The 21,681-nt window shown below is 38.3% G+C and overlaps 3 protein-coding genes across 5 annotated transcripts in view; 2 read left to right on the top strand and 1 right to left on the bottom strand.

Moving 5' to 3' along the window:
- LOC126374356 (peroxisomal leader peptide-processing protease) overlaps positions 1-21,681 on the top strand; it is a 133,744-nt gene that overhangs the window by 35,608 nt on the left and 76,455 nt on the right. The gene's annotated exons all lie outside the window — the stretch shown is intronic.
- Positions 1-21,681, top strand: part of LOC126374327 (NF-kappa-B essential modulator) — a 149,304-nt gene that overhangs the window by 75,662 nt on the left and 51,961 nt on the right. The window lies entirely within an intron of this gene.
- LOC126374497 (CHH-like protein) overlaps positions 1-21,681 on the bottom strand; it is a 103,215-nt gene that overhangs the window by 41,562 nt on the left and 39,972 nt on the right. The gene's annotated exons all lie outside the window — the stretch shown is intronic.

The raw sequence follows: 21,681 nt of genomic DNA, 5'->3' as shown, positions 1-21,681 counted from the left end.
AATGTGTGTGTCGCCCTGGTAGACTCGCTGGCAGCTGTCTCGCAGTCGTATGCGCAAGGAGGCGATACACTGTCCCCAACTGTTGAATATTAAGTCGACATTCCTAGGTTCATTTGACTTTAAGTGTTTGTGCTCTGTGTTATGTCTGCACCGGGTGAGAGTTCTCAGTGCTCCCCACTTGCACGGCCAAGTGGTGAATGGCAAATCTACAGTAGCATGTTAAAAAGACATGTGTTACCGAAAAATTGAAATCGAATCAGAAATATTTTTTTCTTTTGGCGTTTTCAGATATAAGTTAAATAGAAAAAGAAAATGTTTTTTGTCTGTCTGTCTGTCTGTGTGTTGTAGGACTCTGTCGCACTAACATATTTGATATTTAGTGAGACTTACAGTGCAATTTGTCAAAAAAATTCATGTGACATGGTACCTAAATGTATGCATATTGATTGATGCTCGTGGCCGTACCATTTTCTTTATTTACATTGTTAGAAAGAATGTCATGAAAATTCACATTTGAATACTTTCTGTAGTCATAAAAGTTTAATATGTTTACTTTTTTAGCTATTGATGTGCGAACAAGATCACGAGTCCCTTATCAACTTGTATTTTAACTACATTTTAGTGTCATCTCACACATTGGTGCTAATTCCTGCAGACGCCATTTAATTTTATTTTAAGTTATATCTGTCATTTTCTTATCCGCCGAAAAGGAAAGGGACGGGTAATCGACAGGCATAAAATTTATGGAACATACGTCAATTTTAAACAGAAATCTAAAACAACCGTCTAAACATTTTACATCGACCAATAACCCGACAGAATTGACAGCACATGTCAAACGGTTTGCATACCAGCGAGATACTTTTTGATTCGCCCGGGTTATTCATTCATTTACTTATTCTTCCTAAAATTTACGATTGTCAATCATCCGTCCCTTTCCTTTTCAGCGAATAAGAAGATGATAGGTATAACTTAAAGTAAAATTAGGAGGTGTCTGCAGGAATCGGGGCCAATATGTGAAGTATTTAGTAGTTTTGAACCTAAGTATTTAGGCAATTAAGCTTATCTTTCCGGGACGTCTCATTAAAGACAGAGGGATCGCATCTTTATTTATAGCTCTCGACGTGCGTGTTCACGCTCGGTATCTCTAATGGGGTGAGCAGAGTCACAAGTCTAAGATAATTTGCAGCCACTCATAAGTATGATGATTACCATGACATGATCAGGGGTCTAAAATGACACATTGAAATGGGAAATATTAAAGATCTACTGCCTTAAGAAATCCACTTTACGAGTTTGAATTCTTGTTTAGATCATACAGAATTGGGTAGTTTCCTAAGCCAAAGATAAATTATGAAATTCTGATTACTAAATAAAAACAAATCTAAAGGTGACAATAACATTTTCTTTTTTCTATTTAAAATAACTTATATATGAATTTTATTAAAGAAAAATGTAGTAAAATGTGCGATATTTTGACACGTTTTTCTGTTACGTCACAGGTTGCTTTCTCATACAAATTTTAATTTCGTGTTTTCACGTTTAGTAAAAAGTGTTAGAGTTTTATAAAATTAGGATTTATTTTAAAGTAAGTATCGCTATATTATTCACAAATGAATACTGTGTTGTGATCTAAATAATTGCTCAAACAACAGCGCTTACGTGCTACTCAGTCATTGGTTCAACCACTATTTTGTCGATCGTGTCACCCCCACTCAGAGAGAATAAAACTGGTGAGTAGCACGTGCGCGCGAGCAGTTCATGTTTGAATGTCGAAGTACCAAGTTGTACAGTGCAAGTGCTGAATAAATATCTGACGTTGATACTACGTGTACCTCTTTTATTTTGCCTGGTCTTATAGATCAGAAAGCGGGATATTATCAAGAGAATATTGGTTATAGGCTTGGTGAGAAAAGGACTTTACGCCCATAAGAAGGTACGTACTAGTGTTTTATTTATTTTTTACGATCGTTTAAATTTTAAATGTTTTAAATTGTGTATCCATAGAAAATATTAGTCACGATAAGAAATATGTGTCGTGTGTAAAACCTCTTTGGAGATACAGGCATAATACAATGTTATGTTGTACCGTATACACCTACATAATCATATTTTCTCTTTTTTTATTTTATTTTTTTTCTTCTTAATCTTCAGAGGTCAAGTTAATGTTTTATTTATTTTTACTTTTTGAGGGGTTTTTTTTTACGTACATTGATGAAATACTTTCAATTCTTATGGTTATTTTAATCAGTTTTAAAAATAATAAGAAAGAAAATCATCTAGGTTTTGTAATGTTGTTGCGATTTTTCAAAACACGTGTTCATACAATTACGATAATTACGGGTTAAAGGGCATTTACTTTTTGTTAATTTCAATAATTCCAGAAAAATGGGCCGTGAAAGAAGTTCTCGTAAACGTACGAGAGATTCAGACGACTCTGATTCGGAGACTGACACGGAATCACCCGTCCGCGAGTCACGGCGCAGACATCGTGATGAATCGAAAAAGAGAAGGCATTCCAAACGCCACAAACGCTCCAGGCGTCGTGAGAAATCATTGTCTCGTCGTAGACAGTTGGATAAGGATTTAGAGAGACGCGAACGTGAATCGGCAGTGCGCGACGCAAACCCAGAGGCGTCTCGTGCTTGTATTACCCCACCAGTAGAACAAGATGCATCTCTGGACAACAATGCTGCCACTGCAACTACAATGACTGTGAGTTCACACCCTCAAATTAGTAATTTAGACTCGAATGCAGGGATTTTAGCCACTGTTTTTAAAGAAATATTACAGACCATGAAAGCAGAGACTAATACAACTAACGATCGATACCCATCTTTGAATGTCATTCCTGAATTTGATCCGTCTAAACGAAACCAAACCATTCACATGTGGATTAATAAAGTAAATGAGTGCGCAAGTTTTTATAATTGGACAGAGAAACAAACAATACATTACGCAACACCTAAATTGACGGGATTTGCGCAGCAGTGGTATCAAGGTTTACCTAGTCTGATGCTTTCATGGGCTGAATGGCAAGACAAATTACGTTTAGCGTTTCCATGTGAGGAAAATTACGGTCAATTGTTGACGGAAATGTTGGCTTGTAAGGCACGTTATGGTGATTCATTAGAGCAATATTTTTATGAAAAGACTGTGCTTTTGAACCGTTGCAATATAACTGGCAAGGAAGCCATTGATTGTATTTTGTTTGGCATAGAGGATAGGTCTGTAAGAACAAGTGCAGAAGCAGCACAGTTCACTGAATCTGACAAATTATTAGTATATCTCCGAACAGTAAACAGTACCAAAAGACCAGATAGGAGTAATCCCCATGCGCAACCCAACACTTCCGATAACAAACGCAAAAATGTTAATACAACGAATAATCATTCTGATACGAGACCAAAATCTAAATGTTACAACTGTGGTAAAGAAGGTCACCCATACTTCAAGTGTACACAGCCGATCAAAAGGTGCGATTCTTGTCACAGAGTAGGTCACGTTACTGGTGATTGTCCCTCGAAATCTGAACCTAGTACGAGTAGTAATAAAACAGTTTTGCGAATCTCTCAGGAATCTGATAACGATTCAAAATATTTTAAATCTGCAAAAGTTAACGGTTGTGTCCTAGATTGTTTTGTTGATTTTGGCAGTCAGTGTACTATGTTGCGTGAGTCCTTAGCCAGGAGTCTGGTTAAGACTTGGTCGGTGAATGACCTTCCGGTTTTGAGAGGTTTTGGCGATTCTGTAGTAAACTGTGTAGGTAAATGTGAAGTGGAAGTCGAAATAGATTCTGCTACAGCTTCTTTGGAGGCGTTGATTGTTCCAGATCATCTGCTACAAGTACCGTTGTTGTTAGGACAAACATTCACAGAACAAGAACATGTCGTGGTTTATAAAACCAATGACAAATTGAGTATTTTGTCAAAGACAGACTGTTCTACTAGTAGTATATTGCTACACGTTTCCGAACACAAACTGATTTGTGGACTAACAGAGATAGGTATTTATTCCATTCCTAAGTACGATGGTGATCTGTTCATAGAACCCAGTTTGTGCTTGCGATCTGAATGTCAGTACGAAATTATTCAGTGTGTAGTTCGTCTTGATGATGGAAAAGGGAAAATGGTGATAAAAGGGCTGGATTCTTCAGGTTTCAACCTACCACAAGACGCATTGTTGATTCGTGCATTGCCGTTAAATGAAGTTGAGATTTGTAAAGTCAATAAAGTAGATATCAGTATGGATAGTGATACCATCTCCTCGATCGAAACGGATAAAATCAATGTAGATAAAAACATTGAAGTGAAAGATTTACAGACTCTTACGGATTTGATTAATGAATATAGAGATTGCTTTGCTTTTTCGATCAAGGAGTTGGGATGCGTTTCCTCAGTTGAGATGGATATAAAACTGAGTGATAGTACCCCGGTCGTTTATAGGCCTTATCGCCTGTCTCATCCTGAACGAGAGGTAGTTCGTGGCATGGTACAGGAGTTGGAGGAATCTGGGATTATAGAACCTTCGTCGTCGGATTATGCTTCACCTATTATACTCGTGAAGAAAAAAACAGGCGACTATCGCCTCTGTGTCGATTTTAGAGCACTGAATAAAAAGACACTGAAGGAACATTATCCTCTCCCAAGGATAGATGACCAGTTAGATAATTTGTCTGGGTATAAATATTATACTTCGTTGGACCTCGCATCCGGTTACTACCAAATTCCTTTAAAGAGTACTTCGAAACACCTGACGGCTTTCATAACTCCAGACGGGCATTATGAATTTAATAGGATGCCCTTCGGACTAGTGAATGCTCCATCCACCTTTCAGAAAGCGATTAATAACATTCTTGGTAATGCGAGGTTTAAGGAAGCTTTTGCCTACATGGATGATGTAATCATACCATCGAGAACAGTCGAGGAGGGCTTAGAGAAAATTCGTAGAGTGTTAGACTTGTTTCGTGCTGCAGGCTTAACCCTCAATCTATCTAAGTGTCATTTTCTCATGACGTCTATTGGATATTTGGGATTTGAGGTGAGCGAGGAGGGAATTCGGCCGGGTAAAAGAAAAATCGATGCCGTGGAAAACTTTCCGAGACCAACAGATCAGCATAAAGTCAGGCAGTTTATTGGTTTGGCGAGTTTTTTTCGGCGGTTCATCCGGGGATTCTCTGCCATTGCGAAACCTCTGACACAACTCCTTAAAAAGGACTCTAAATGGCAATGGACTGATGCAGAGGAAAATGCATTTACGACACTCAAAGAAGAGTTGACTAAGCGCCCGATATTGTCGTTTTATAATCCAACCTATGAGACGCAGTTACACACTGACGCATCAAAATCTGGCATTGCTGGTATTCTTCTTCAAAGGCCTAACGAAGGGTCTTCTTTTACTGCTGTTGCTTATTATAGTCGGCAAACGTCACCGGAAGAATCTCGATTTACGTCATACGACCTAGAAACATTAGCGGTTGTCACTTCCCTGCAGCGTTTCAGAGTGTATTTGTTGGGTATTCCGTTTACAATAGTGACAGATTGTAATTCCCTTCGTGCAACTTTTGAAAAGAAAGACATGTTGCCTAGAGTCGCGCGATGGTGGAACGTCATACAAGAATATGACTGTAAAGTTATTTATAAGCCGGGAATAGCCATGTCACACGTAGATGCTCTTAGCAGGAACCCGTCTCCGACCTCTTTTGTTGCTGAAGGTGAGGATGTGCAAGTAAGGCTAATCAACACTAACTGGATATCTACGGTACAAAACAGCGATCCCGAGTTACAAAGAATAATTGGTATAATTAATGACAAAGATACTGAAATTATTATTGACATTAAGAAGAATTTTTTACTGAAGAAAGGATTATTGTACAGGAAAACAGATGCTGGAGATCGCTGGGTTGTACCGAAGGGAGTTAGGTGGCAGATACTCCAAGCCAATCACGATCAGATTGGCCACTTTGGATTTGAAAAGACCTACGAGAAGATCAAAAGCAGTTATTGGTTTGCCAAAATGAGGTCGTTTGTTAAAAAGTATGTAGAGTCTTGTTTGGAATGCGCCCATTCAAAGGTTCCTGCAGGGAAAAAGGCTGGTGAATTGCATCCAATCGAAAAGGTTGACTCTCCTTTTCATACTCTGCACATCGACCACTTAGGTCCGTTTGTGCGAAGTAAGAAGAAGAACACTTATTTATTATTGATAATTGATGCGTTTACCAAATATATCATGTTGGTTCCAGTTAAGAGTACGAAAGCTGTGCACTCTCTAAAAGCCATGAAACATTATTTTCACACGTTTGGGGTTCCTAAGAGGTTAATTTCTGATAGAGGCACTTCATTTACAGCAAAACGTTTTAAAGACTATTTAAGTTCTTTGGGGATAAAGCACATTCTAAATGCTGTGGCTACCCCTCGCGCTAATGGCCAGATAGAGCGCTATAACCGTACTGTTTTGGCCGCTCTTACTGCAACCAACCATGATAAGCCTGAGAATCGTTGGGATGAGTGTGTTTCAGAAATTCAATGGGGCCTCAACAATACCATAAATAAAGGAACTGGTAAAACACCTGCTCAGACTTTATTTGGTATAAATCTAGTAGGAACGACGGACTCTTCTCTCAGTTTGACAGTAGTGAGTGATACGGAACATGCAGTAGAAAATTTAGAACAGACTAGAAATGAAGTTATCGAACATATAAAAAATAATCAACATAAACAAAAGCAAAAATATGATAAAAATAGAAAGCAGTTACGATTTAAAGTTGGAGATCTAGTGCGAGTTGAAAGGGAGATTCCTTCTACTGGTAAAAGTAGAAAATTAATTCCAAAACTTCGTGGTCCATATCGCATTAAAGAAGTTTTAGATAATGATAGGTATGTTGTTGAGGATACACCGATATCTCGTAAGGGTAATAAAAGTTTTAATGGTATTTTTTCGGTGGACAAAATACACCGTTGGCTGGTGTACAATAGAGCTGATGAGGATTCGGAAACTAGTGATGACGATGACGAGTAGAGCTGTTTTGATTGAGTTGTGTCCTTGTGTGTGGTTGTAACATGTGAGGTGTAAAGATTTAATATACGATTAACTATACTGAATTATTACATAGTATAGTAAGTATACTTTATTCAATTGTTTGTTATTATAATAAGTAAGTTCAATCATTCATGTACGAGTTACATTTGAGATAATTTACTGTATATACATATATGATTAAAATGTGAATAATTGAATTGTTATTTACTAATTACATTATTTATTATATTGAAGACATGTAGGGGCTTCAATATTGTTTGTCGTGGATATGTAGAGGCCACGATGAAAAAAAAGTACAGGCTAGAGTTATTATTGTTGTGAATATGTAGAGGTCACAATGATAATTGTTCTAGATAATGACAGATTTTACAGTAATCGTTGGTGTGGATATGTAGAGGCCACAGTAATGATTGTTGTAGAGAAGAATGTTTATGTGTTACAGAAATCGTTGGTGTGGATATGTAGAGGCCACAGTAATGATGGTTGTAGACAAGAATGTGTTTAAACTACGGTAATCGTTGGTGTAGATATGTAGAGGCTACAGTAATGATTGTTGTAGATAATAATTTATATAAGTTACAGTAATCGTTGTTGTAAATATGTAAGAGGTTACAATAATGGTTGTTAAAAGTGCATAAACGCTATAAAAGTTGCTAATTTAAGATGTGTAAATTGTTTGTGATACTTATTGATTGTGATTACTTTTGGTTGAAATCACGAGTTTCCCGAGACGGGAAAGAATTCAGGAAAGGCCGACTGTTAGAGTTTTATAAAATTAGGATTTATTTTAAAGTAAGTATCGCTATATTATTCACAAATGAATACTGTGTTGTGATCTAAATAATTGCTCAAACAACAGCGCTTACGTGCTACTCAGTCATTGGTTCAACCACTATTTTGTCGATCGTGTCACCCCCACTCAGAGAGAATAAAACTGGTGAGTAGCACGTGCGCGCGAGCAGTTCATGTTTGAATGTCGAAGTACCAAGTTGTACAGTGCAAGTGCTGAATAAATATCTGACGTTGATACTACGTGTACCTCTTTTATTTTGCCTGGTCTTATAAAAGTAACTGATTTGCCTAGTTCGAAACTACCCTATTAACATCACGTGTTTTCTAGGATTTGTGTCCGGTTAATGGCGATAAGCTTGCCCTCTAATATGGGACTTAATTTCGTGGTATTAAGGTGAATAATAGCAACCACAAATCGCTCTGTGGATTTGTGGTTCTTTGTATAGATAGACTCTACGTGATGATGAAAAGCATTAACTTGTATGTATGTATGTACGTGAGTGTATGTGTTTGTATGACTGTCTGTAGGAGACATTATGTCGCCGTCCGCGGGCAGTGGCATTGCTCTAATGTAGTATGTCAGAGTATCAATTTATTATGCGGTATGTATTATTTGATACCCGCGGTCACATTTGTACACTTGTTAATGTATCACGCATTAGATTCTTTTATTAGTTTGTTTGGTAAAGTAGGTCTTCTATCGCGTGGGTTGTGAAGTGGATAACCAACCTCGTCAACCTTTGTGTCAAGGTTACCGCCAAAAGCCCCTAACATGGCTCATGTAACGATTACTTACTTACATCAGGGGGGTTAAAATGGCCACATCGAAGCAATTCATCTAAGAAACCAATATTGCTATTTAACATTTGTTTGCATTGCGCACTTACTTTACTTATATGCGCAAATGTCAAATTGCATATTGCTTTCTTAGATGAATTGCTTCGATGTGGCCATTTTAACCCCCCTGATGTAAGTAAAAAATTCATCTAAAAAAGCAATATTGCTTTTTTAGATGAATTGCTTCGACGTGGCCATTTTAACCCCCCAGTAATTAGTAACCGGGACCAACGCCTTAGTATTTTTGTGGTATGTCCCCACCGGGATTAGAACCCGGGACCTCTATAGGATTTCTGCATGGCTAATGGTGATAGGCTAGTCTGTATCCCCAAAGGGGTAGGCAGAGGTCACGCACGCAGATTTCTGTACGAGTGCACAAAATGGGATTCAAACCCGAGACCGTTCGGCGCTCTCGGGACCAACTCTGAGTATCGAGACATTAAGTGAACATAACATAAGCTCACGACTATATCCCAATCGGGGTCGTCAGAGGTACATCCATGTAAGATGAGCTAAGTACCCACGCGTCACCGAGGTTCCTATTAGACCAGCGTGATAGGTGGTGAGCCGTAACGCCGTCTATAATGATCGAGCCAACTGTGTTAGTGAAAACTGCACTTAACCCTTTCACGGGCAGAGACCATGGGTCATTGATGGTTCATAATATTTAGTATGACACCTTGGAATCGGAACGTCATTAGACGTTCTGTCCTTGAAAGTGTTAAGATAAATTAATAACTCATTGGTGCCAGGCCTTAAGTGAATTCGTTCAAAATACACAATCCACTGCTTTCTAGGACACTTCAGTCATGTAGTGAAAGGGAATCATATCTTTAATTAAATCTACTAAGAGTCTCGATTTCCTTGTATCCAACATTACCAGCTGCAGAGTAATTTGTAGAACAACTTTTGATACAAATGTTCTGTAATGGCGACGCCATTTTGTATGTAAATGGCAATGAACCGACCCTAATCACTTCAAGATCTTATGTTTGCGATATCGCCATAATCTTACTACTTATTCGATACAATATTGCCTCTGAATAAAATGATAATAATATAAAAGGCAAAATGGCTTTCGTGTGTTATTTTAACATACACACATACATAAGATCACGCTTATATCCCGTTGCGGTAGGCAGAGACGGAATTCCACTTACCAGGATCCTGACACACTACTTTCGCTACTTCAACTCTCATCAAAGTCTCCAAGATCGCAGGTTTAAAGTACTCTTATCCTGGCCTTTCTTTAAAACATTCTGAATCTGGGGGGGGGGGGGTTAAAATGGCCACATCCAAGCAATTCATCTAAAAAGCAATATTGCTATTTGACATTTGTTTGCATCGCGCACTTGCTTTGAATAGCAATATTGCTTTCTTAGATTAGATTGTTGTCTGCAGTAGTTTTAGGCGGATGAGACGTTCATTTTATGTAATAATTGACGATTCAAAGTGTAACCATGTTACCTACTGAATAAAGATATTTTTGAATTTTGAATTTGAATTGCTACGATGTGGCCATTTTAACTCCCCTGATCGTGGTATGTACTCCAACGCCAAGGCCTGACTCTTCCAACTCTACCACTTACCTTTACACCCTCATAGTAAATCTTTTACGTAAGTCTACTTTCATTCATCCTCTCTACATGTTCGAACCATCTAAGCAACCCTTTCTTAATTCTCGTCATAGTGTAGGCAATGAAGCAATTTCTTTTATGACAACTCTAACATCAAATCCTCAGTCGCTGAAATTTTGCTGGGTCTTCTTTTTCTGTCGTGTGGGTTGTGAGGTGAATTACCAACCTCATCAACCCTGGTGTCAGGGTTATTATTGAGCCGCCAAAGGCCCCTGACATGGCTCATGTAACGACTACTTACTTACATCAGTAAGTAGTAACCGGGACCAACGGCTTAACGTGCCTTCCGAAGCACATATCATCTTACTTTTTGGACAATCTGGTGATCAGCCTGTAATGTCCTAACCAAACGTGCGAGTAAGACAATCGACGCGTGCTCTCTTACTCCTTAACGGTGAGCCATTTAGACTAAAGTGTTACCCAGCGGGGTCTAGCTCGGCACCGATATGAAATGGTGCGGGGCGGAGAGTCCGCTCTACGTAGTAATTGTAAAGTGTTAAGTTTCATCAAAATCAGTTCAGTAGTTTTTTTTCTAATTAAGGTGGGTTTGCTCATGACTTCATTCTTCTACGAGGAGAAGAAGAGATTGACGTTGGAACGAGCTTACCCAGAAAATGCCAATTCACCCGTGATTTAAAGGACCCCAGTTTTTGCGTGAGAATGACAAAAACCCGCACATCCTCACGAAGTTTCGCATTTATAATATTAGTAAGTACCTAGCCTTGTTGCCGACCCCAACAGAGATACTAACATGTACCTAAGGTTCTTAATTTGATTTAAATATAACTTTTTTTTGCAAGAACCGAGTCGCAAACTAAACTAGCCAGTCGGTTTACACAAACGATTATAACAGTCAATTTTCATAATCTCGACACAGATTATAAAGTGCGCGAATCTGGTTTGCAACCGGTTCGGTGCGCGGGCGAAGCGTCGCCGGCGAGTCTCTCGCTGCTAAATCCCCACTGAGTAGGGTCGACTTGACTTTACTTAGCTTACATATAAAATCATGCCCGTGTATCTATTGGAGTGAGCAGTACCACAGTCAGGCAATGTAGATTTGTCAATTCCACATAGTTATCAATGGGGACATTGTCGAAATCACTTTGTGAGACTGACCTTTGTTTGGTAAGGATTTTTCAGGCTTGAATCACCTGATTGTCCGAAAAAGTAAGATGATTCCGTGCTTCGGAGGGCACGTTAAGCCGTTGGTCCCGGCTATTAGCCGTAAAAACACCTCCACCAACCCGCATTGGAGCAGCGTGTTGGAGTATGCTCCATACCCCCTCCGGTTAATTGAGGGGAGGCCTGTGCCCAGCAGTGGGACGTATATAGGCTGCTTATGTTTTATGTTTTTATCAATGTGATAGCTAAAACGGCCTCATTTAAGCAATTCATCTAAAAAGCCCTCATTTACATTTAAGACTGTAAAAGTAAGTGCGCAATGGCCCCGATTCCGGCAGACACCTCCTAATTTTATTTTAAGTTATACCCGTCATTTTCTTATCCGCCGAAAAGGAAAGAAACGGGTAATCGACAGGCATAAAATTTATGGAACACACGTCAATTTTAGGCAGGAATTTCAAAAAACCCTTCGACATGTAAATATTGGCTAATAATCCGACAGAACTAAGTTGACAGCACATGTCAAACGGGTTGCAAACCAGCGAGATGCCTATTTCATTCGCCCGGGTTATTCATTCATTTTAAAATTAACAGTTGTCAATCATTCGTCCCTTTCCTTTTCGGCGGATAAGAAAATGACGGGTATAACTTAATATAAAGTAAGTCTCAGTATTATTAAAGGGAGTTACTGATGTAAGAATGTAATCACACGAGCCATGCCAGGAGCCTTTGATGGCTCAATAGTAACCCTAAATATTAACGAGGTGGGTATGCCACCTAATAACCTACACGATAGAAGAAGATTAAAAGGGACTTGGGCGGTATTTGGCTGGTTTTGGCTTCGCGGGTTGGAAGGTTAGACAGGCAGTCGCTTCTGTAAAATACCAGATTAGGACCCTGTGAAAATGGGATAAAGCTAAGATATGATTGATGAAAAGCGGATGGGCTGATGACCTATCATCATCTACGAATCATCATAATATATAATACCTATTCATCTGTAGTTCTTCGAAGGGACTGGGTTTTAAAAATGACTGCCAGTTATTTATATGTACACAGCCTCTGTGGTCTAGTAGTTTGAGAGTTAGGCTCACGATATGGAGTCCCGGGTTCGATTCCCGATGGGGATATTGTCGAAATCACTTTGTGAGAGTGTCCTTTGTTTGGTAAGGACTTTTCAGGCTTGAATCACCTGATTGTCTGAAAAAGTAATATGATTCTGTGCTTCGGAGGGCACGTTAAGCTGTTGGTCCCGGCTATTAGCCGTAAAATCACCTCCACTAATCCGCAGAGTAGCAGCGTGGTGGAGTATGCTCCATACCTCCTCCGGTTGATTGAGGGGAGGCCTGTGCCCAGCAGTGGGCCGTAGATAGGCTGTTGATGATATAGGATGATTATTTGTACACAATAAAACATCATTTCTGATCAAATTAATCATTATCTTCTCATTGCTTTGTGTCTCTGCGAACCCCATTATGCATCACGAGCGTGACTTTGTGCATGTAACTATCAAAATTTCGATCTAGAATGTCTTAGTGAGGTCGAATGACAAGACCAGGCAATACCGCATCGCACCACCGAGCACATACCACTTCCAAGTAACATAGGTGTCACCTGACTGCTATCGGAACCCACTGTGGTGGAGTATGTACTATAGTTGCACAATGTCTCGTTAACAATGCATGTAATGGCATTGATAGATTTTTTCGTAGTTAGAATTTTAATGACAGTGAGATGCGGGTATTCAACGGAATATTGTAAATGTATGTACTTATATGTCGCAGTCGGATTGTATAATCCACTATATTACATTACGGCTAGCTGTTTTCAAAAACAGGGCCGTTTTGTAATGCGGCGGTACAACGATTAACCGTATTGTCATTGCGATACGTTCTCCAATAAAGCGGTTCACGTTTAGCCGCATTGTACTACTACTTAAATTGTAGGGTGACCATAATATTTTTTTCTAATTGCACTTGAAAATTGTTCTTAAATTCACTATTTACCGACATATTTAACACGTTTCCTGTATTTAATTCACTTGTAACTTCGCTATTTAATAACACACTTTCTGCATCCAAGCCATTGTTGTTGTTATAACAGGCAGTGCCATGAGTGTAACTAAAAACTGTCAAAGAGGCGGCTAATTCTTCGCTTTATTACATTACGGCTAGCCGTGTTGAATGACGTATGGCGACGAATACGTTTCGGCGGTTTTTTATTTAGCCGCATTCAATACAGCTAATCGTTGAACCGCCGCATTACAAAACGGCCCTGTTTTTGAAAACAGCTAGCCGTAATGTAATACAATCACAAAAATACTTTGTGATTTATTGTTTGATTAGTACATTGCAGTCTGATCACCTTTTTGTCCGAAAGTAAGAGGTTCCGTCTACTATTTACTTAACTAAGTATGCAGTCGTTACATGATCCATGTAAGGAGTCTTTGGCGAACTTTAACACACGCATAGGAAGTAGGATATGGAATAATAGACGTATAGAACGGTAACTCTCCGCTCCCCACCAGCGGCTGAGCTAGGTTTACCTCACCCCCCCTAGAACATAGTTTAGACTTGAATAGTATGGTGTCAGACGTCACACACACAGATGCGCGTGTACGATAATGTCAATGTGTAGTGTCTGTGTAAAATGAGGTTGTTTGTCTGAAGTGTCCGAGATGTGACACACGGTAGGAATGAGAGTTTTTATGGAGTATCCGGGTCGTTCTATTTAGTCATAGTATCAAGAAATAGATTTCTTGTATACAAAAAGTCTATTACAATACACTGTATAGTGTGTACGTAACCCTGCATACATACATCACTATGGCGACTCATGGTGATATGAGTCACCCAAAAGACCTACTCGATAAATTTCTAAAAGGGCGGTGAAAATTCTGTCGAGTATTCTTATACAATATCACCTTGTAAAACCAAACAGAGTCGCGAGACACAAACATATCGATTAACAATACTAAAATCGATATTTGATATCCACAAAATGAAAATAGTCCATTATTGTCTGATTAACGATTAATAAAAGTCGTCGGGTGTTTCGGCGGCGCCTTTTTTTAAGTGTCGAATTTCGAACATGTGTTCTTTAGAATTCAAATCTTATGATAATTTAAATAATTAATTTCGAATCGCGTTTTAATTTTCGAATTTGTATATTTTATATTTTTAATTAGATAATGTTCTTCTGACGCGATGTTTATCTTAATTTATAAGTCTGAGATTTTGATTTTGCAGCTGTGGGTTATGAGAGGCAAAAGGAAAAAAAATGAGAATAGGCTACTTGGCAACCTAGTCAAATGAGATACTTTTTACGAAACGTCAAAAACGATAGTTTTTTTGGAGTTTGTATAAAAAAAACTGTCCTGTGACGTCATCAATAAAAGCGGTCGACGTCGAACTCATTGTTACTTATTAAGTAATTCATAAATAAAATTCGAAAATAGATCGACAGGTAAAATGAGATTGAATTTTGATCCTAAGGCTTCTATTTTTAGATTAGCGTTTTATAATTTATCTTTGACTCAGTCAAATACCCTATTTGTTCTAATTTGTTTCTACAATAATGTGAAATGCTACATAGAAATCTAAGGTTAACATGATTATTATATTATATTATTTTTTATTAGATCAACTTAATGTAAATGATAGAGTATGTAGACAGAATCTCGTAGGCATTCACTAAGCAGGTTGAGGAAAACTATCCCTCAAAGGGATGTAAGACTATTGACATCTTCTATCGTGTGGGTTGTGAGGTGGATTACCAACCCCATCAACCCTAGTGTCAGGGTTACTATTGAGCCGCCAAAGGCCCCTGACATGGCTCATGTAACGACTACGTACTTACATCAGTAAGTAATAATCGGGACCAACGGCTTAACGTGCCTTCCGAAGCACGGATCGTCTTACTTTTGGACAATCAGGTGATCAGCCGGTAATGTCCCAACCAAACTGACTATTGACATGTGTTATTGTTTTAAAATTTTAATAAATAAGTAAATATTTAACAAATTAATACAACATAATAAATATCCTATAATGTTACACTGCTGGGCATAGGCCTCGTAAATCAACCGGAGGGGGTATAGAGCATACTCCACCACGCGGGTTTGTGACTTTCGAAACACGGAATATCATCAGCCCATAGCTATATCCTAATTGGCGCAGTTAGGATGAACTAAGTACCCACACCTCACCGAGCTCCTGTTAGACCAACGTGATAGGTGGCGAGCCGTGCCGCCGTCTATCATGGTCAAACCACACACACACTCGCGCACCACACACACACACACACACACACACACACATGCACACACACACACACACACACACACACACACACACACACACACACACACACACACACACACACACACTCACACACACACACACACACATGCACACACACACACACACACACACACTCACACACACACACACACACACACACACACACACACACACACGTGCGCACACATATACACGCACACACTCTGTTTGTTTAAATATAACCTTACTTTTTTTCTTTTTTTTATGATTTTTGTAATTGTTACAGTTAGATTATAATATTACTGTTTCCACAAATATGTACGACGGAACCCTGCCTTCCAAGTCACAAGTTTTCCACTTAGTTTGGAAGTCACTGGACCATGCTTTGTATGCTTTGTACCATGTTCCAGTTAAAAATAAGCTCAATAGAAATAGAAATAGAAAAATATTTATTTCAAAAAAAGAGATTTACAAAAGTAAATCTCAACAATGTACTAAACATTGTTACTGTAACTGTTGACAATAAACTTTTATTATTATTATTATTATCTGTTAGTGACACGCTCCCCGATTGAGAAGCCGATATTCCACAGGACGACAGTGACTGTTATCAGGTTATAAACCTATTTAGGTAGGTATATTTAATTAAAAAAGACATTGTGCCATTTTCGAAGCGATGTATCGATGCCGTACTTCAAATCGTAATGAGGATATTACCTTTCAATTAGTTAGTAATCAGTGACAGGTCACGCACGAGCCGTAACCATTAGAAGTTAAATATAACCGTTTTTAATTTGAAAATAATCGCCTTTTAACGTCTCCTTTTACGGATTTTTTCTGAATCATAATTATTCTCAAAATGGCCGAATGAATCGAGGCTTTTGCCACGTAGGTTTTTATAAAAAATACATGCAGGAAGTGATTATGGGGTGGGCAGAAAGTTTGTCGTGAGAAGGTAAAGAAGGTATGTTCGTCGAAAAACATTAAATTGAATCATTATTTTTTTAATTACTTACTTTTTATTTACAAATATGCTGGATTCAAATAGTGCTAAGACAGTGGCTTGATTAAATTCTATTTTTTATGTTTAATAAAAAATAATAAGGCAAGGGGGAAAGCCTTTGCCCAGTAGTGAGACATAAATTAGGATAAAAATTGGAAACTCAAATGTAGGCGGTAGAACTACTGAGTGTTCCTAAATTTTGAAAATTCTCTGTAGGTAAGTATTATATAAAATATGGAGCAATGTGGAGTGATATATAAGAATGAGTTAGTAATATTAAGAATGAGAATAAGAGTGAGTTACGAAAAAGAAAGGCATCAGTTGGAAAAAGGAAGTTTTTGGATTTAAAATATTTTTTTCTAAGTTTTCTTCTAAAAATATAACCAAAACAATAAATATGTTTGTTTACTCAAATAGTGTGGGGAACTGTCAAAATTTAAGCACACTCAACAGTAGCGACACCTGGGGCCTGTTTAATAAAACTTACAATTGTAAATTACAATGACAATTTGATGTACATTGCGGAGTTGTGATCACAAATATTTTGCAGTTTCATATTAGCTACGTAATAAACTGCCTATATACGTCCCACTGCTGGGCACAGGCCTCCCCTCAATCAACCGGAGGGGGTATGGAGCATACTCCACCACGCTGCTCCACTGCGGGTTGGTGGAGGTGTTTTTACGGCTAATAGCCGGGACCAACGGCTTAACGTGCCCTCCGAAGCACGGAATCATCTTACTTTTTCGGACAATCAGGTGATTCAAGCCTGAAAAGTCCTTACCAAACAAAGGACAGTCTCACAAAGTGATTTCGACAATGTCCCCATCGGGAATCGAACCCGGACCTCCAGATCGTGAGCCTAACGCTCTAACCACTAGACCACGGAGGCTGTTAATGCTACGTAATGAACACCAAATTGTCATTGTAATTTACAATTGTAAGTTTTATTAAACTGGCCCCTGGTGGGAGAAATAGACAGTTGTTATCCTCATTAGGCTACATAAATAAAAAGCAAAAAAATGGCTTCAATTGGGTCGTGTACTACGTTGAAGACAAATTAAGATATTCTGATTACTAAATAAAGACACATCTACATTTCCTTTTTTATATTTAACTTATTTATGAATTTTAAACAAGAAAAGCGTTATAATAAGTCCGACATTTTATCACGTTTTTCTATGACGTCACAGTGTGCTTTTTCAAAGTAATTTCGTGTTTTGACGTTTAGTAATATACGATCCCGATGACCCGATTACTCTAGCCATAGAGGCAGCCAATCAGCTCGCGACACCAAACACTTCAGGACCCCGATACCGACCCCGCCGGCGTGGTCGACGATTTCCCTCATTCAGCGCTTATCGCTATCGACCCACTAGGGTCGATTAATTCTTTCAAATATTTTTCCTCTCAGACGACGCCCTGAGCCGAGGTTCGCACCCAACTGGGCACCCTCAGGCCCGTTTAGTAATAAGTAACTGATTTGACTAGTTTGAAAATTAGCCTATTCGCCGCAACCGCACTTTGATTAATACTTCAAAATGACTTTGCAAACTGTAAATAAAACGGTAAATAGAAGGTGGCGAGACATTGTTACTAGGAACTATTTCATTCATTCACACTTCTCCAAAGCCAAAGCGTTTCCTGGAAGGGTCAAGGGACCAATTTTGGATGACGCAATTACGGGCGCTATTGCTATTGGGACCTTTTTTTTTTGACGTGACTTATTGTAGATTTGCCGCAGATGGCATTAACTACTTGGCCGGACAAATGGGGAGCGCTGAAGGCTCTCACCCGGTACAACGTTTAAAGTCGTAAGACCGAATGTCCTTTTAAAATCCAAACCCCATTGGTTCATTATTGTGTCTGGAATTCTCGGCCTAAGGAGGTTAAGACAACAGGCCTGAGGGTGCCCAGTTGGGCGCGAACCTCGGCTAAGGGCGTCATCAGAGATAAATATTTGAAAGAATTAATCGACCCTCGATAGCGATAAGCGATGATTGAGGAATCGTCGACCACGCCGGCGGGGTCGGTATCAGGGGCCATTGGGACCGTGTTGATGTCTTTTGGTATGGGAAGCGAATGTGTCGCCAAATTATGGTCTATTTTAATAGTTACCCTGTTTCTTGCTTTTCAGTTATATTATCAATAGCTTTACATTTATGTTATTTATTTATTTTAAACCGCCGTTGGTCCCGGCTATTAGACAACGGCTTAATGTGCCATCCGAAGCACAGAAACATCTTTCTTTTTCGGATTTTCTATACACTCATATATTTTTTTCATTTTATAGTTTAAGAGCTTACTATGTATATAAAAAAAAAAGATTACACATAAAAAAACAGAGTAACGATATTAAAATATATTTTTGTGTGGTTTATTGTGGTTTTCATCTATTTTATTTTATTTTGTGTTGGTTTTTCTTTATTTAGAAATCTAACTTTTAAGCAGTTTTACCCTAAACATATCTTTTTTCAGTCATCCGCCTGACATTTATTTTTTTGCATGTCACATTGTAAGTATTTACAGCTCTTATAAATAAATATGCACAAATAAGAAACATTCAGTAAGGGTACCGCAAAAGTAGCGTACATTATAAGAGAGAGCGCTATCTAGCTATACAAACAATAAATTATCTTAACAATAACGTAAAACTAAATTATTGCTGTATTATTTTTATAAACTTTAAACATTTTTCAAGTTGTAAGAGGTATGTTATATTTTAACCACATGCCAATGTAAAGTAACATTTTTTTTGTTTAGTTTTAAAAAAAATACTAAAAACCCATAAACAAAACGATTATCTAACTCGCTTCGTAAACGTAATCTTATCCTCACAAATACAACGTACTTACTAACCTACATAAACATTATGATTCATCTCATACGCAACACAATTACAGACACACCTCCGATTAAATAAAAAAAAAACAATATCCCTGAACCGGTCAACAACCCCTGATTAAAATGCAAGGCAAACGACATAGGCTGTATTCAGCCACAATACAGTCTATACAGGTTATTAGTGACATTGTAATGAAAACTTTGAGGGATGATTCAGACCATGATTTTGAGTTGATACCAAGTGGAATATAAGGAAAATAAAATTAAAAAAAAAACATATAAAATATTTTTTTTATGTATTTTGCGACGGAAAATGTCACTTATGAATCATCCCCTTAGTATTTGTTACGGTGTCACTAACACCCTATCTCGAGGCTGTATAGAGTGAAGTCTTTGTCTGATCTTATTTTTTATATAAGTACATATTAATTCCTGTGATGTCCTGTGATGTCATTAATAAAAGCGGTCAAACGTCGTACTCATTTATACCTAATTCATAAATACAATTCGAAAATAAGTCTAAAAGTAAAATGAGATTGATTTTTGATTATCGTAGACTGGCTTCTATTTCTAGATTAGTATTTTATCATTTATCTTTGACTGACTCAAATACCCAAAAAAAGTCATGAGCTCATGTTATGTTACAAATTGTCTTGTGATTATTTGTGTATAGTATTTATGTGTGTATGCTTGTTTAAGAATTAGCCGCCAATAAACAAGCGATGAACGTGTATTTAAGTATGAGACAGCCAAGCAAAATTTATACCAATTATCAAATAATTCGATTGAACTTTGCTTGGCCGTCAAATACACACGTTCACCGCTTGTATATTTTTTAGTGGTAAGTATATAAATTAAAAAAAAAAACGTCTTAAAACACCACAGTGGATGTTATTGGCCGATAAATAAACTTTATGAGAATATACGTCGATAAACACCACATTACGGTCACTCACTAAACGTTAACAGCCATTTAACTGGTTTAGTTTACTCATTTATAACATAAGCTCACGACTATATCCCAATTGGGGTAGTCAGAGGTACATCTATCACCAAATGAATTGAGTCACCACGCCTTACCGAGCTTTCTGTTAGACCAACGTGAGAGGTGGTTTACTGATTTATCGTTACTATAATATATAACGACCTCCGTGGTTGAGTGCTGGGCTCACGATCCGGAGGTCCCGGGTGCGACTCCCGGTGGGGACATATCACAAAAATTACTGTGTGGTCCCTAGTTTGAGAGGATATTACTGGCTGATCACCAGATTGTCCGAAACTAAGATGATCCGTGCTTCGGAAGGCACGTTAAGCCGTTGGTCCCGGTTACTACTTACTGATGTAGGTAAGTAGTCGTTACATGAGCCATGTCCGGGGCCTTTAGCGGCTCAATAGTAACCCTGCCAGGGTTGATGAGGTTGGTACTCCTCCTCACAACCCACATGATAGAAGAAGTTACTATAATCCTTACTGGGGTAGGCAGAAGTGCAGTTCGTTAGGGGATAAAGCTCCAACTACTTTTGGTATTGATGTGATAACATAACATAGCACCACGCCTATGTCAAAGGGCAAGGGGTAGGCACAGGTGTTTAGTACATACACCCACTCTTCGCCAGATATGTTTAGTCCCATGTAATAGCGAGCGTATTGCCATCAACCGGGCAATAATCCTGAAAGTCACGTGATATCAATTATCTACGATCCAAACATGAATTCAAACTCATAAATTCAAATTCAGTGGTTAAGAACCGAAACCGGGATTCGAAAAATAAAAAAATGTTGTAAATCATAACAACCAGTAACAACCTTATAAAAGTTGTAAATGCACTTACAATTTTAAACCATTTAAAATAGAAAATAGTTTGCTCATATTAATAAATGTACAAATAAATATAATATACCGTGTGACTTTATAAAAAAATATTATTATCTACTTATCGAAATCTCGAAAGAGATGGCGACGATTTGTACGCTTGCCGGAGGGACTGGCCGGAGTACGCACAGGACCGCGAAAAATTGAAAGAGGAAGGGGAGGCCTTTGCCCAGCAGTGGGATCTTGTAGGCTAGATTAGATTAGGTTAGATTTATCGAATATATTGATAAGATTCTGTGCAAAAGTTTGAAAAAT

This window comes from Pectinophora gossypiella, chromosome 17 (assembly GCF_024362695.1).
Source record: "Pectinophora gossypiella chromosome 17, ilPecGoss1.1, whole genome shotgun sequence".
NCBI classification, from domain to species: domain Eukaryota; kingdom Metazoa; phylum Arthropoda; class Insecta; order Lepidoptera; family Gelechiidae; genus Pectinophora; species Pectinophora gossypiella.
This window is presented reverse-complemented; position numbering and strand designations above follow the sequence as displayed.